The sequence below is a fragment of the Pelobates fuscus genome, chromosome 1 (assembly GCF_036172605.1).
Source record: "Pelobates fuscus isolate aPelFus1 chromosome 1, aPelFus1.pri, whole genome shotgun sequence".
Classification (NCBI taxonomy): domain Eukaryota; kingdom Metazoa; phylum Chordata; class Amphibia; order Anura; family Pelobatidae; genus Pelobates; species Pelobates fuscus.
This window is the reverse complement of record NC_086317.1, coordinates 122,385,703-122,399,335: the sequence shown is the minus strand read 5'-3', so window position 1 is coordinate 122,399,335 and position 13,633 is coordinate 122,385,703. Positions and strand designations below refer to the sequence as shown.

The following is a 13,633-nucleotide window of genomic DNA, read 5'->3' as shown; positions in this document are numbered from 1 at the left end:
TTTATTTCCTACTCGTATGATGAAATCTACCATACTGTTCCTTGAAAAGTAACAGATTTTTATTTCAGTGCAACATGTTATAGTGTTACAAATTTCTACTAGATGCTGGTGGAGAATGGACACATTTTCCTCTCATTTGAAGAAATCTTCCTCTCGATTCTAAATCAAAGAGCAGAATTTACTCATTTCTATCGATTTTGTGAGTTCTGCTAATGACCAGCAGGAGGCCGTCAAGAGAACCTAAATTAAGAAAAACAAATAAATACATTCTTAAATTATATGGGGGGGGAAATCAAAAGTAAACAAAACATGCCAATTTGGGGGTATAGCTCAGTGGTAGAGCATTTGACTGCAGATCAAGAGGTCTCAGGTTCAAATCCTGGTGCCCCCATTAAAAATCTTGAATGGCAATATATTTTCAGAATCATGACTAACATCATGTCCTCAATTTGAAAATTGTATTTTAAGAAAAAACATTTTTTCATCAAAATATTTATTTCCTACTAGTATGATGAAATCTACCATACTGTTCCTTGAAAAGTAACAGATTTTTATTTCAGTACTACATGTTATAGTGTTATAAATTTCTACTAGATGCTGGTGGAGAATGGACACATTTTCCTGTCATTTGAAGAAATCTTCCTCTCGATTCTAAATCAAAGAGCAGAATTTCTCATTTCTGTCGATTTTGTGAGTTCTGCTAATGACCAGCAGGAGGCCGTCAAGAGAACCTAAATTAAGAAAAACAAATAAATACATTCTTAAATTATATTGGGGGGAAATCCAAAGTAATAAAAACATGCCAAATTGGGGGTATAGCTCAGTGGTAGAGCATTTGACTGCAGATCAAGAGGTCTCAGGTTCAAATCCGGGTGCCCCCTTTAAAAATCTTGAATGGTAATATATTTTCAGAATCATGACTAACATCATGTCCTCAATTTGAAAATTGTATTTTAAGAAAAAAAATTTTTTCATCAAAATATTTATTTCCTACTCTTATGATGAAATCTACCATACTGTTCCTTGAAAAGTAACAGATTTTTATTTCAGTGCAACATGTTATAGTGTTATAAATTTCTACTAGATGCTGGTGGAGAATGGACACATTTTCCTCTCATTTGAAGAAATCTTCCTCTCGATTCTAAATCAAAGAGCAGAATTTACTAATTTCTGTTGATTTTATGAGTTCTGCTAATGACCAGCAGGAGGCCGTCAAGAGAACCTAAATTAAGAAAAACAAATAAATACATTCTTAAATTATATTGGGGGGAAATCAAAAGTATTAAAAACATGCCACATTGGGGGTATAGCTCAGTGGTAGAGCATTTGACTGCAGATCAAGAGGTCTCAGGTTCAAATCCTGGTGCCCCCTTCAAAAATCTTGAATGGCAATATATTTTCAGAATCATGACTAACATCTTGTCCTCAATTTGAAAATTGTATTTAAAGAAAAAAAATTTTTTCATCAAAATATTTATTTCCTACTCGTATGATGAAATCTACCATACTGTTCCTTGAAAAGTAACAGATTTTTATTTCAGTGCAACATGTTATAGTGTTTTAAATTTCTACTAGATGCTGGTGGAGAATGGACACATTTTCCTCTCATTTGAAGAAATCTTCCTCTCGATTCTAAATCAAAGAGCAGAATTTACTAATTTCTGTATATTTTATGAGTTCTGCTAATGACCAGCAGGAGGCCGTCAAGAGAACCTAAATTAAGAAAAACAAATAAATACATTCTTAAATTATATTGGGGGGAAATCAAAAGTAATCAAAACATGCCAATTTGGGGGTATAACTCAAATCCTGGTGCCCCCTTTAAAAATCTTGAATGGTAATATATTTTCAGAATCATGACTAACATCATGTCATCAATTTGAAAATTGTATTTAAAGAAAAAAATTTTTTTCATCAAAATATTTATTTCCTACTCGTATGATGAAATCTACCATACTGTTCCTTGAAAAGTAACAGATTTTTATTTCAGTGCAACATGTTGTAGTGTTACAAATTTCTACTAGATGCTGGTGGAGAATGGACACATTTTCCTCTCATTTGAAGAAATCTTCCTCTCGATTCTAAATCAAAGAGCAGAATTTACTCATTTCTGTCGATTGACCAGCAGGAGGCCGTCAAGAGAACCTAAATTAAGAAAAACAAATAAATACATTCTTAAATTATATTGGGGGAAAATCAAAAGTAACCAAAACATGCCAATTTGGGGGTATAGCTCAGTGGTAGAGCATTTGACTGCAGATCAAGAGGTCTCAGGTTCAAATCCGGGTGCCCCCTTTAAAAATCTTGAATGGTAATATAATTTCAGAATCATGACTAACATCATGTCCTCAATTTGAAAATTGTATTTTAAGAAAAAACATTTTTTCATCAAAATATTTATTTCTTACTCGTATTATGAAATCTACCATACTGTTCCTTGAAAAGTAACAGATTTTTATTTCAGTGCAACATGTTATAGTGTTACAAATTTCTACTAGATGCTGGTGGAGAATGGACACATTTTCCTCTCATTTGAAGAAATCTTCCTCTCGATTCTAAATCAAAGAGCAGAATTTACTCATTTCTATCGATTTTGTGAGTTCTGCTAATGACCAGCAGGAGGCCGTCAAGAGAACCTAAATTAAGAAAAACAAATAAATACATTCTTAAATTATATGGGTGGGGGGAAATCAAAAGTAAACAAAACATGCCAATTTGGGGGTATAGCTCAGTGGTAGAGCATTTGACTGCAGATCAAGAGGTCTCAGGTTCAAATCCTGGTGCCCCCATTAAAAATCTTGAATGGCAATATATTTTCAGAATCATGACTAACATCATGTCCTCAATTTGAAAATTGTATTTTAAGAAAAAACATTTTTTCATCAAAATATTTATTTCCTACTAGTATGATGAAATCTACCATACTGTTCCTTGAAAAGTAACAGATTTTTATTTCAGTACTACATGTTATAGTGTTATAAATTTCTACTAGATGCTGGTGGAGAATGGACACATTTTCCTGTCATTTGAAGAAATCTTCCTCTCGATTCTAAATCAAAGAGCAGAATTTCTCATTTCTGTCGATTTTGTGAGTTCTGCTAATGACCAGCAGGAGGCCGTCAAGAGAACCTAAATTAAGAAAAACAAATAAATACATTCTTAAATTATATTGGGGGGAAATCCAAAGTAATAAAAACATGCCAAATTGGGGGTATAGCTCAGTGGTAGAGCATTTGACTGCAGATCAAGAGGTCTCAGGTTCAAATCCGGGTGCCCCCTTTAAAAATCTTGAATGGTAATATATTTTCAGAATCATGACTAACATCATGTCCTCAATTTGAAAATTGTATTTTAAGAAAAAAAATTTTTTCATCAAAATATTTATTTCCTACTCTTATGATGAAATCTACCATACTGTTCCTTGAAAAGTAACAGATTTTTATTTCAGTGCAACATGTTATAGTGTTATAAATTTCTACTAGATGCTGGTGGAGAATGGACACATTTTCCTCTCATTTGAAGAAATCTTCCTCTCGATTCTAAATCAAAGAGCAGAATTTACTAATTTCTGTTGATTTTATGAGTTCTGCTAATGACCAGCAGGAGGCCGTCAAGAGAACCTAAATTAAGAAAAACAAATTCTAGAATAGATATCATAAAATCATCAGAAATGAGTAAATTCTGCTTTTTGATTTAGAATCGAGAGGAAGATTTCTTCAAATGAGAGGAAAATGTGTCCATTCTCCACCAGCATCTAGTAGAAATTTATAACACTATAACCTGTTGCACTGAAATAAAAATCTGTTACTTTTCAAGGAACAGTATGGTAGATTTCATCATACGAGTAGGAAATAAATATTTTGATGAAAAATTTTTTTTTCTTAAAATACAATTTTCAAATTGAGGACATGATGTTAGTCATGATTCTGAAAATATATTACCATTCAAGATTTTTAAAGGGGGCACCAGGATTTGAAGCTGAGACCTCTTGATCTGCAGTCAAATGCTCTATCACTGAGCTATACCCCCAATGTGTCATGTTTTTAATACTTTTGATTTCCCCCCAATATAATTTAAGAATGTATTTATTTGTTTTTCTTAATTTAGGTTCTCTTGACGGCCTCCTGCTGGTCATTAGCAGAACTCATAAAATCAACAGAAATGAGTAAATTCTGCTTTTTGATTTAGAATCGAGAGGAAGATTTCTTCAAATGAGAGGAAAATGTGTCCATTCTCCACCAGCATCTAGTAGAAATTTATAACACTATAACCTGTTGCACTGAAATAAAAATCTGTTACTTTTCAAGGAACAGTATGGTAGATTTCATCATACGAGTAGGAAATAAATATTTTGATGAAAAATGTTTTTTTCTTAAAATACAATTTTCAAATTGAGGACATGATGTTATTCATGATTCTGAAAATATATTACCATTCAAGATTTTTAAAGGGGGCACCAGGATTTGAACCTGAGACCTCTTGATCTGCAGTCAAATGCTCTACCACTGAGCTATACCCCCAAATTGGCATGTTTTAATTACTTTTGATTTCCCCCCCCCATATAATTTAAGAATGTATTTATTTGTTTTTCTTAATTTAGGTTCTCTTGACGGCCTCCTGCTGGTCATTAGCAGAACTCATAAAATATACAGAAATGAGTAAATTCTGCTCTTTGATTTAGAATCGAGAGGAAGATTTCTTCAAATGAGAGGAAAATGTGTCCATTCTCCACCAGCATCTAGTAGAAATTTATAACACTATAACATGTTGCACTGAAATAAAAATCTGTTACTTTTCAAGGAACAGTATGGTAGATTTCATCATACGAGTAGGAAATAAATATTTTGATGAAAAAATTTTTTTTCTTTAAATACAATTTTCAAATTGAGGACAAGATGTTAGTCATGATTCTGAAAATATATTACCATTCAAGATTTTTAAAGGGGGCACCAGGATTTGAACCTGAGACCTCTTGATCTGCAGTCAAATGCTCTACCACTGAGCTATACCCCCAAATTGGCATGTTTTGATTACTTTTGATTTCCCCCCCCCCCCATATAATTTAAGAATGTATTTATTTGTTTTTCTTAATTTAGGTTCTCTTGACGGCCTCCTGCTGGTCATTAGCAGAACTCACAAAATCGACAGAAATGAGTAAATTCTGCTCTTTGATTTAGAATCGAGAGGAAGATTTCTTCAAATGAGAGGAAAATGTGTCCATTCTCCACCAGCATCTAGCAGAAATTTGTAACACTACAACATGTTGCACTGAAATAAAAATCTGTTACTTTTCAAGGAACAGTATGGTAGATTTCATCATACGAGTAGGAAATAAATATTTTGATGAAAATTTTTTTTTTCTTAAAATACAATTTTCAAATTGAGGACATGATGTTAGTCATGATTCTGAAAATATATTACCATTCAAGATTTTTAAAGGGGGCACCAGGATTTGAACCTGAGTCCTCTCAATCTGCAGTCAAATGCTCTACCACTGAGCTATACCCCCAAATTGGCATGTTTTGATTACTTTTGATTTCCCCCCAATATAATTTAAGAATGTATTTATTTGTTTTTCTTAATTTGGGTTCTCTTGACGGCCTCCTGCTGGTCAATCGACAGAAATGAGTAAATTCTGCTCTTTGATTTAGAATCGAGAGGAAGATTTCTTCAAATGAGAGGAAAATGTGTCCATTCTCCACCAGCATCTAGTAGAAATTTATAACACTATAACCTGTTGCACTGAAATAAAAATCTGTTACTTTTCAAGGAACAGTATGGTAGATTTCATCATACGAGTAGAAATAAATATTTTGATGAAAAAATGTTTTTTCTTAAAATACAATTTTCAAATTGAGTACATGATGTTAGTCATGATTCTGAAAATATATCACCATTCAAGATTTTTAAAGGGGGCACCAGGATTTGAACCAGAGACCTCTTGATCTGCAGTCAAATGCTCTACCACTGAGCTATACCCCCAAATTGGCATGTTTTGATTACTTTTGATTTCCCCCAATATAATTTAAGAATGCATTTATTTGTTTTTCTTAATTTAGGTTCTCTTGAAGGCCTCCTGCTGGTCATTAGCAGAACTCACAAAATCGACAGAAATGAGTAAATTCTGCTCTTTGATTTAGAATCGAGAGGAAGATTTCTTCAAATGAGAGGAAAATGTGTCCATTCTCCACCAGCATCTAGTAGAAATTTATAACACTATAACATGTTGCACTGAAATAAAAATCTGTTACTTTTCAAGGAACAGTATGGTAGATTTCATTATACGAGTAGGAAATAAATATTTTGATGAAAAAATGTTTTTTCTTAAAATACAATTTTCAAATTGAGGACATGATGTTAGTCATGATTCTGAAAATATATTACCATTCAAGATTTTTAAAGGGGGCACCAGGATTTGAACCTGAGACCTCTTGATCTGCAGTCAAATGCTCTACCACTGAGCTATACCCCCAATTTGTCATGTTTTGATTACTTTTGATTTCCCCCCAATATAATTTAAGAATGTATTTATTTGTTTTTCTTAATTTAGGTTCTCTTGACGGCCTCCTGCTGGTCAATCGACAGAAATGAGTAAATTCTGCTCTTTGATTTAGAATCGAGAGGAAGATTTCTTCAAATGAGAGGAAAATGTGTCCATTCTCCACCAGCATCTAGTAGAAATTTGTAACACTACAACATGTTGCACTGAAATAAAAATCTGTTACTTTTCAAGGAACAGTATGGTAGATTTCATCATACGAGTAGGAAATAAATATTTTGATGAAAAAAATTTTTTTCTTTAAATACAATTTTCAAATTGATGACATGATGTTAGTCATGATTCTGAAAATATATTACCATTCAAGATTTTTAAAGGGGGCACCAGGATTTGAGTTATACCCCCAAATTGGCATGTTTTGATTACTTTTGATTTCCCCCCAATATAATTTAAGAATGTATTTATTTGTTTTTCTTAATTTAGGTTCTCTTGACGGCCTCCTGCTGGTCATTAGCAGAACTCATAAAATATACAGAAATTAGTAAATTTCCCTTTGCGGAGTGTTTTTATAGCATGGGTAATCTCTGTCATAGATATCGGAGATTCCAAATCTTTAATCTGTTCTATATTAATTTTTGGTAATTTACAGGTAGATAGGAAAGTATCTATCTCTTCAGGCGTTGAGGTAATCTTTGGGAGGTTATATAGTGACTTATAATATTGACCAAATACTTCCCCTATGTCAATTGGGGATAAATGATCTTTGTTGTTATATTTGATCTTTGTAATTCTTTGTTGTCTTTTTTTGAATTTTAGTTTATCAGAAAAAACTTTACTCGTTCTATTTTCTCCATGATACCACAGCTGTTTTAACCTTATAATTGCATTATTCACTTTATTTGATAAACTAATTTTAATTTGAGTTTGTATTTGTTTAATTTTGTTTAATTTTAATATATTGAAATCTTTTTTATTAGTATTTTCTAATATGGCTAGTTCTATATAGAGATCCGTTAAATTTTTCCCCTGTTCTTTTTTCAATTTTGCTCCAATTTTTATACAATTTCCCCTCATGAAACATTTATATGTACACCAAAGAGTAGTATTGGATACTTCTTTATTATCATTAAATCTTATAAATTCTTCTGCTTGGTCTTTCAAGTATTTTAGGCCAGATAGTGAGTCTAGAATTTCATCTTTCATCCTCCAAGGTGTAATTACCTTGGTGTCATTTTTTTGTTTAATATTAGTTATTATCGGTGCATGATCTGACCAGGATATATTATCAATGTTAGAATTCTCAAACTTATGTAATCTGTACGAATTTGTCAGAAAAATGTCTATTCTAGGAGGCCGTCAAGAGAACCTAAATTAAGAAAAACAAATAAATACATTCTTAAATTATATTGGGGGGAAATCAAAAGTAATCAAAACATGCCAATTTGGGGGTATAGCTCAGTGGTAGAGCATTTGACTGCAGATTGAGAGGACTCAGGTTCAAATCCTGGTGCCCCCTTTAAAAATCTTGAATGGTAATATATTTTCAGAATCATGACTAACATCAGGTCCTCAATTTGAAAATTGTATTTTAAGAAAAAACATTTTGTCATCAAAATATTTATTTCCTACTCGTATGATGAAATCTACCATACTGTTCCTTGAAAAATAACAGATTTTTATTTCAGTGCAACATGTTATAGTGTTACAAATTTCTACTAGATGCTGGTGGAGAATGGACACATTTTCCTCTCATTTGAAGAAATCTTCCTCTCGATTCTAAATCAAAGAGCAGAATTTACTCATTTCTGTCGATTTTATGAGTTCTGCTAATGACCAGCAGGAGGCCGTCAAGAGAACCTAAATTAAGAAAAACAAATAAATACATTCTTAAATTATATTGGGGGGAAATCAAAAGTAATCAAAACATGACAAATTGGGGTATAGCTCAGTGGTAGAGCATTTGACTGCAGATCAAGAGGTCTCAGGTTCAAATCCTGGTGCCCCCTTTAAAAATCTTGAAAGTAATATATTTTCAGAATCATGACTAACATCATGTCCTCAATTTGAAAATTGTATTTAAAGAAAAAACATTTTTTCATCAAAATATTTATTTCCTACTCGTATGATGAAATCTACCATACTGTTCCTTGAAAAGTAACAGATTTTTATTTCAGTGCAACATGTTATAGTGTTACAAATTTCTACTAGATGCTGGTGGAGAATGGACACATTTTCCTCTCATTTGAAGAAATCTTCCTCTCGATTCTAAATCAAAGAGCAGAATTGACTCATTTCTGTCGATTTTATGAGTTCTGCTAATGACCAGCAGGAGGCCGTCAAGAGAACCTAAATTAAGAAAAACAAATAAATACATTCTTAAATTATATTGGGGGGAAATCAAAAGTAATCAAAACATGACAAATTGGGGGTATAGCTCAGTGGTAGAGCATTTGACTGCAGATCAAGAGGTCTCAGGTTCAAATCCTGGTGCCCCCTTTAAAAATATTGAATGGTAATATATTTTCAGAATCATGACTAACATCATGTCCTCAATTTGAAAATTGTATTTAAAGAAAAAACATTTTTTCATCAAAATATTTATTTCCTACTCGTATGATGAAATCTACCATACTGTTCCTTGAAAAGTAACAGATTTTTATTTCAGTGCAACATGTTATAGTGTTACAAATTTCTACTAGATGCTGGTGGAGAATGGACACATTTTCCTCTCATTTGAAGAAATCTTCCTCTCGATTCTAAATCAAAGAGCAGAATTTACTCATTTCTGTATATTTTATGAGTTCTGCTAATGACCAGCAGGAGGCCGTCAAGAGAGACTAAATTAAGAAAAACAAATAAATAAATTCTTAAATGATATTGGGGGGAAATCAAAAGTATTAAAAACATGCCACATTGGGGGTATAGCTCAGTGGTAGAGCATTAGACTGCAGATCAAGAGGTCTCAGCTTCAAATCCTGGTGCCCCCTTTAATAATCTTGAATGGTAATATATTTTCAGAATCATGACTAACATCATGTCCTCAATTTGAAAAGTGTATTTTAAGAAAAAACATTTTGTCATCAAAATATTTATTTCCTACTCGTATGATGAAATCTACCATACTGTTCCTTGAAAAATAACAGATTTTTATTTCAGTGCAACATGTTATAGTGTTACAAATTTCTACTAGATGCTGGTGGAGAATGGACACATTTTCCTCTCATTTGAAGAAATCTTCCTCTCGATTCTAAATCAAAGAGCAGAATTTACTCATTTCTGTCGATTTTATGAGTTCTGCTAATGACCAGCAGGAGGCCGTCAAGAGAACCTAAATTAAGAAAAACAAATAAATACATTCTTAAATTATATTGGGGGGAAATCAAAAGTAATCAAAACATGACAAATTGGGGGTATAGCTCAGTGGTAGAGCATTTGACTGCAGATCAAGAGGTCTCAGGTTCAAATCCTGGTGCCCCCTTTAAAAATATTGAATGGTAATATATTTTCAGAATCATGACTAACATCATGTCCTCAATTTGAAAATTGTATTTAAAGAAAAAACATTTTTTCATCAAAATATTTATTTCCTACTCGTATGATGAAATCTACCATACTGTTCCTTGAAAAGTAACAGATTTTTATTTCAGTGCAACATGTTATAGTGTTACAAATTTCTACTAGATGCTGGTGGAGAATGGACACATTTTCCTCTCATTTGAAGAAATCTTCCTCTCGATTCTAAATCAAAGAGCAGAATTGACTCATTTCTGTCGATTTTATGAGTTCTGCTAATGACCAGCAGGAGGCCGTCAAGAGAACCTAAATTAAGAAAAACAAATAAATACATTCTTAAATTATATTGGGGGGAAATCAAAAGTAATCAAAACATGACAAATTGGGGGTATAGCTCAGTGGTAGAGCATTTGACTGCAGATCAAGAGGTCTCAGGTTCAAATCCTGGTGCCCCCTTTAAAAATCTTGAATGGTAATATATTTTCAGAATCATGACTAACATCATGTCCTCAATTTGAAAATTGTATTTTAAGAAAAAACATTTTTTCATCAAAATATTTATTTCCTACTCGTATAATGAAATCTACCATACTGTTCCTTGAAAAGTAACAGATTTTTATTTCAGTGCAACATGTTATAGTGCTATAAATTTCTACTAGATGCTGGTGGAGAATGGACACATTTTCCTCTCATTTGAAGAAATCTTCCTCTCGATTCTAAATCAAAGAGCAGAATTTACTCATTTCTGTCGATTTTGTGAGTTCTGCTAATGACCAGCAGGAGGCCTTCAAGAGAACCTAAATTAAGAAAAACAAATAAATGCATTCTTAAATTATATTGGGGGAAATCAAAAGTAATCAAAACATGCCAATTTGGGGGTATAGCTCAGTGGTAGAGCATTTGACTGCAGATCAAGAGGTCTCTGGTTCAAATCCTGGTGCCCCCTTTAAAAATCTTGAATGTTGATATATTTTCAGAATCATGACTAACATCATGTACTCAATTTGAAAATTGTATTTTAAGAAAAAACATTTTTTCATCAAAATATTTATTTCTACTCGTATGATGAAATCTACCATACTGTTCCTTGAAAAGTAACAGATTTTTTATTTCAGTGCAACATGTTATAGTGTTACAAATTTCTACTAGATGCTGGTGGAGAATGGACACATTTTCCTCTCATTTGAAGAAATCTTCCTCTCGATTCTAAATCAAAGAGCAGAATTTACTCATTTCTGTTGATTTTATGAGTTCTGCTAATGACCAGCAGGAGGCCGTCAAGAGAACCTAAATTAAGAAAAACAAATAAATACATTCTTAAATTATATTGGGGGGAAATCAAAAGTATTAAAAACATGCCAAATTGGGGGTATAGCTCAGTGGTAGAGCATTTGACTGCAGATCAAGAGGTCTCAGGTTCAAATCCTGGTGCCCCCTTTAAAAATCTTGAATGGTAATATCTTTTCAGAATCATGACTAACATCTTGTCCTCAATTTGAAAATTGTATTTAAAGAAAAAACATTTTTTCATCAAAATATTTATTTCCTACTCGTATGATGAAATCTACCATACTGTTCCTTGAAAAGTAACAGATTTTTATTTCAGTGCAACATGTTATAGTGTTATAAATTTCTACAATTGTATTGTAAAAACATTTTTTCATCAAAATATTTATTTCCTACTCGTATGATGAAATCTACCATACTGTTCCTTGAAAAGTAACAGATTTTTATTTCAGTGCAACAGGTTATAGTGTTATAAATTTCTACTAGATGCTGGTGGAGAATGGACACATTTTCCTCTCATTTGAAGAAATCTTCCTCTCGATTCTAAATCAAAGAGTAGAATTTACTCATTTCTGTTGATTTTATGAGTTCTGCTAATGACCAGCAGGAGGCCGTCAAGAGAACCTAAATTAAGAAAAACAAATAAATACATTCTTAAATTATATGGGGGGGAAATCAAAAGTAATCAAAACATGCCAATTTGGGGGTATAACTCAAATCCTGGTGCCCCCTTTAAAAATCTTGAATGGTAATATATTTTCAGAATCATGACTAACATCATGTCATCAATTTGAAAATTGTATTTAAAGAAAAAAAAAATTTTCATCAAAATATTTATTTCCTACTCGTATGATGAAATCTACCATACTGTTCCTTGAAAAGTAACAGATTTTTATTTCAGTGCAACATGTTGTAGTGTTACAAATTTCTACTAGATGCTGGTGGAGAATGGACACATTTTCCTCTCATTTGAAGAAATCTTCCTCTCGATTCTAAATCAAAGAGCAGAATTTACTAATTTCTGTCGATTGACCAGCAGGAGGCCGTCAAGAGAACCTAAATTAAGAAAAACAAATAAATACATTCTTAAATTATATTGGGGGAAATCAAAAGTAATCAAAACATGCCAATTTGGGGGTATAGCTCAGTGGTAGAGCATTTGACTGCAGATCAAGAGGTCTCAGGTTCAAATCCGGGTGCCCCCTTTAAAAATCTTGAATGGTAATATATTTTCAGAATCATGACTAACATCATGTCCTCAATTTGAAAATTGTATTTTAAGAAAAAACATTTTTTCATTAAAATATTTATTTCTACTCGTATTATGAAATCTACCATACTGTTCCTTGAAAAGTAACAGATTTTTATTTCAGTGCAACAGGTTATAGTGTTATAAATTTCTACTAGATGCTGTTGGAGAATGGACACATTTTCCTCTCATTTGAAGAAATCTTCCTCTCGATTCTAAATCAAAGAGCAGAATTTACTCATTTCTGTCGATTTAGTGAGTTCTGCTAATGACCAGCAGGAGGCCGTCAAGAGAACCTAAATTAAGAAAAACAAATAAATACATTCTTAAATTATATGGGGGGGGGAATCAAAAGTAATCAAAACATGCCAATTTGGGGGTATAACTCAAATCCTGGTGCCCCCTTTAAAAATCTTGAATGGTAATATATTTTCAGAATCATGACTAACATCATGACATCAATTTGAAAATTGTATTTTAAGAAAAAACATTTTTTCATCAAAATATTATTTCCTACTCGCATGATGAAATCTACCATACTGTTCCTTGAAAAGTAACAGATTTTTATTTCAGTGCAACATGTTGTAGTGTTACAAATTTCTACTAGATGCTGGTGGAGAATGGACACATTTTCCTCTCATTTGAAGAAATCTTCCTCTCGATTCTAAATCAAAAAGCAGAATTTACTAATTTCTGTCGATTGACCAGCAGGAGGCCCTCAAGAGAACCTAAATTAAGAAAAACAAATAAATACATTCTTAAATTATATTGGGGGGAAATCAAAAGTATTAACAACATGCCAAATTGGGGGTATAGCTCAGTGGTAGAGCATTTGACTGCAGATCAAGAGGTCTCAGGTTCAAATCCTGGTGCCCCCTTTAAAAATCTTGAATGGTAATGTATTTTCAGAATCATGACTAACATCATGTCCTCAATTTGAAAATTGTATTTTAAGATAAAAAAAATTTCATCAAAATATTTATTTCCTACTCGTATGATGAAATCTACCATACTGTTCCTTGAAAAGTAACAGATTTTTATTTCAGTGCAACAGGTTATAGTGTTATAAATTTCTACTAGATGCT

At 32.4% G+C, this 13,633-nt stretch overlaps 17 non-coding genes across 17 annotated transcripts; 13 read left to right on the top strand and 4 right to left on the bottom strand.

Moving 5' to 3' along the window:
* The first annotated feature begins 319 nt into the window (after positions 1-319).
* TRNAC-GCA (transfer RNA cysteine (anticodon GCA)) lies at positions 320-391 on the top strand. The gene has a single exon. It is a non-coding gene; the product is annotated as a tRNA-Cys (tRNA).
* A 418-nt stretch (positions 392-809) lies between these two features.
* TRNAC-GCA (transfer RNA cysteine (anticodon GCA)) lies at positions 810-881 on the top strand. Its single transcript has one exon. It is a non-coding gene; the product is annotated as a tRNA-Cys (tRNA).
* Positions 882-1,300: 419 nt separating this feature from the next.
* Positions 1,301-1,372, top strand: TRNAC-GCA (transfer RNA cysteine (anticodon GCA)). The gene has a single exon. It is a non-coding gene; the product is annotated as a tRNA-Cys (tRNA).
* Positions 1,373-2,223: 851 nt separating this feature from the next.
* TRNAC-GCA (transfer RNA cysteine (anticodon GCA)) lies at positions 2,224-2,295 on the top strand. The gene has a single exon. It is a non-coding gene; the product is annotated as a tRNA-Cys (tRNA).
* Positions 2,296-2,717: 422 nt separating this feature from the next.
* TRNAC-GCA (transfer RNA cysteine (anticodon GCA)) lies at positions 2,718-2,789 on the top strand. Its single transcript has one exon. It is a non-coding gene; the product is annotated as a tRNA-Cys (tRNA).
* A 418-nt stretch (positions 2,790-3,207) lies between these two features.
* TRNAC-GCA (transfer RNA cysteine (anticodon GCA)) lies at positions 3,208-3,279 on the top strand. The gene has a single exon. It is a non-coding gene; the product is annotated as a tRNA-Cys (tRNA).
* Positions 3,280-4,448: 1,169 nt separating this feature from the next.
* On the bottom strand, positions 4,449-4,520 carry TRNAC-GCA (transfer RNA cysteine (anticodon GCA)). The gene has a single exon. It is a non-coding gene; the product is annotated as a tRNA-Cys (tRNA).
* A 421-nt stretch (positions 4,521-4,941) lies between these two features.
* Positions 4,942-5,013, bottom strand: TRNAC-GCA (transfer RNA cysteine (anticodon GCA)). The gene has a single exon. It is a non-coding gene; the product is annotated as a tRNA-Cys (tRNA).
* An 897-nt stretch (positions 5,014-5,910) lies between these two features.
* Positions 5,911-5,982, bottom strand: TRNAC-GCA (transfer RNA cysteine (anticodon GCA)). The gene has a single exon. It is a non-coding gene; the product is annotated as a tRNA-Cys (tRNA).
* Positions 5,983-6,400: 418 nt separating this feature from the next.
* On the bottom strand, positions 6,401-6,472 carry TRNAC-GCA (transfer RNA cysteine (anticodon GCA)). Its single transcript has one exon. It is a non-coding gene; the product is annotated as a tRNA-Cys (tRNA).
* A 2,451-nt stretch (positions 6,473-8,923) lies between these two features.
* Positions 8,924-8,995, top strand: TRNAC-GCA (transfer RNA cysteine (anticodon GCA)). Its single transcript has one exon. It is a non-coding gene; the product is annotated as a tRNA-Cys (tRNA).
* A 910-nt stretch (positions 8,996-9,905) lies between these two features.
* On the top strand, positions 9,906-9,977 carry TRNAC-GCA (transfer RNA cysteine (anticodon GCA)). Its single transcript has one exon. It is a non-coding gene; the product is annotated as a tRNA-Cys (tRNA).
* Positions 9,978-10,396: 419 nt separating this feature from the next.
* On the top strand, positions 10,397-10,468 carry TRNAC-GCA (transfer RNA cysteine (anticodon GCA)). Its single transcript has one exon. It is a non-coding gene; the product is annotated as a tRNA-Cys (tRNA).
* A 418-nt stretch (positions 10,469-10,886) lies between these two features.
* TRNAC-GCA (transfer RNA cysteine (anticodon GCA)) lies at positions 10,887-10,958 on the top strand. The gene has a single exon. It is a non-coding gene; the product is annotated as a tRNA-Cys (tRNA).
* A 419-nt stretch (positions 10,959-11,377) lies between these two features.
* On the top strand, positions 11,378-11,449 carry TRNAC-GCA (transfer RNA cysteine (anticodon GCA)). Its single transcript has one exon. It is a non-coding gene; the product is annotated as a tRNA-Cys (tRNA).
* Positions 11,450-12,432: 983 nt separating this feature from the next.
* Positions 12,433-12,504, top strand: TRNAC-GCA (transfer RNA cysteine (anticodon GCA)). Its single transcript has one exon. It is a non-coding gene; the product is annotated as a tRNA-Cys (tRNA).
* An 850-nt stretch (positions 12,505-13,354) lies between these two features.
* On the top strand, positions 13,355-13,426 carry TRNAC-GCA (transfer RNA cysteine (anticodon GCA)). Its single transcript has one exon. It is a non-coding gene; the product is annotated as a tRNA-Cys (tRNA).
* Positions 13,427-13,633: the final 207 nt, after the last annotated feature.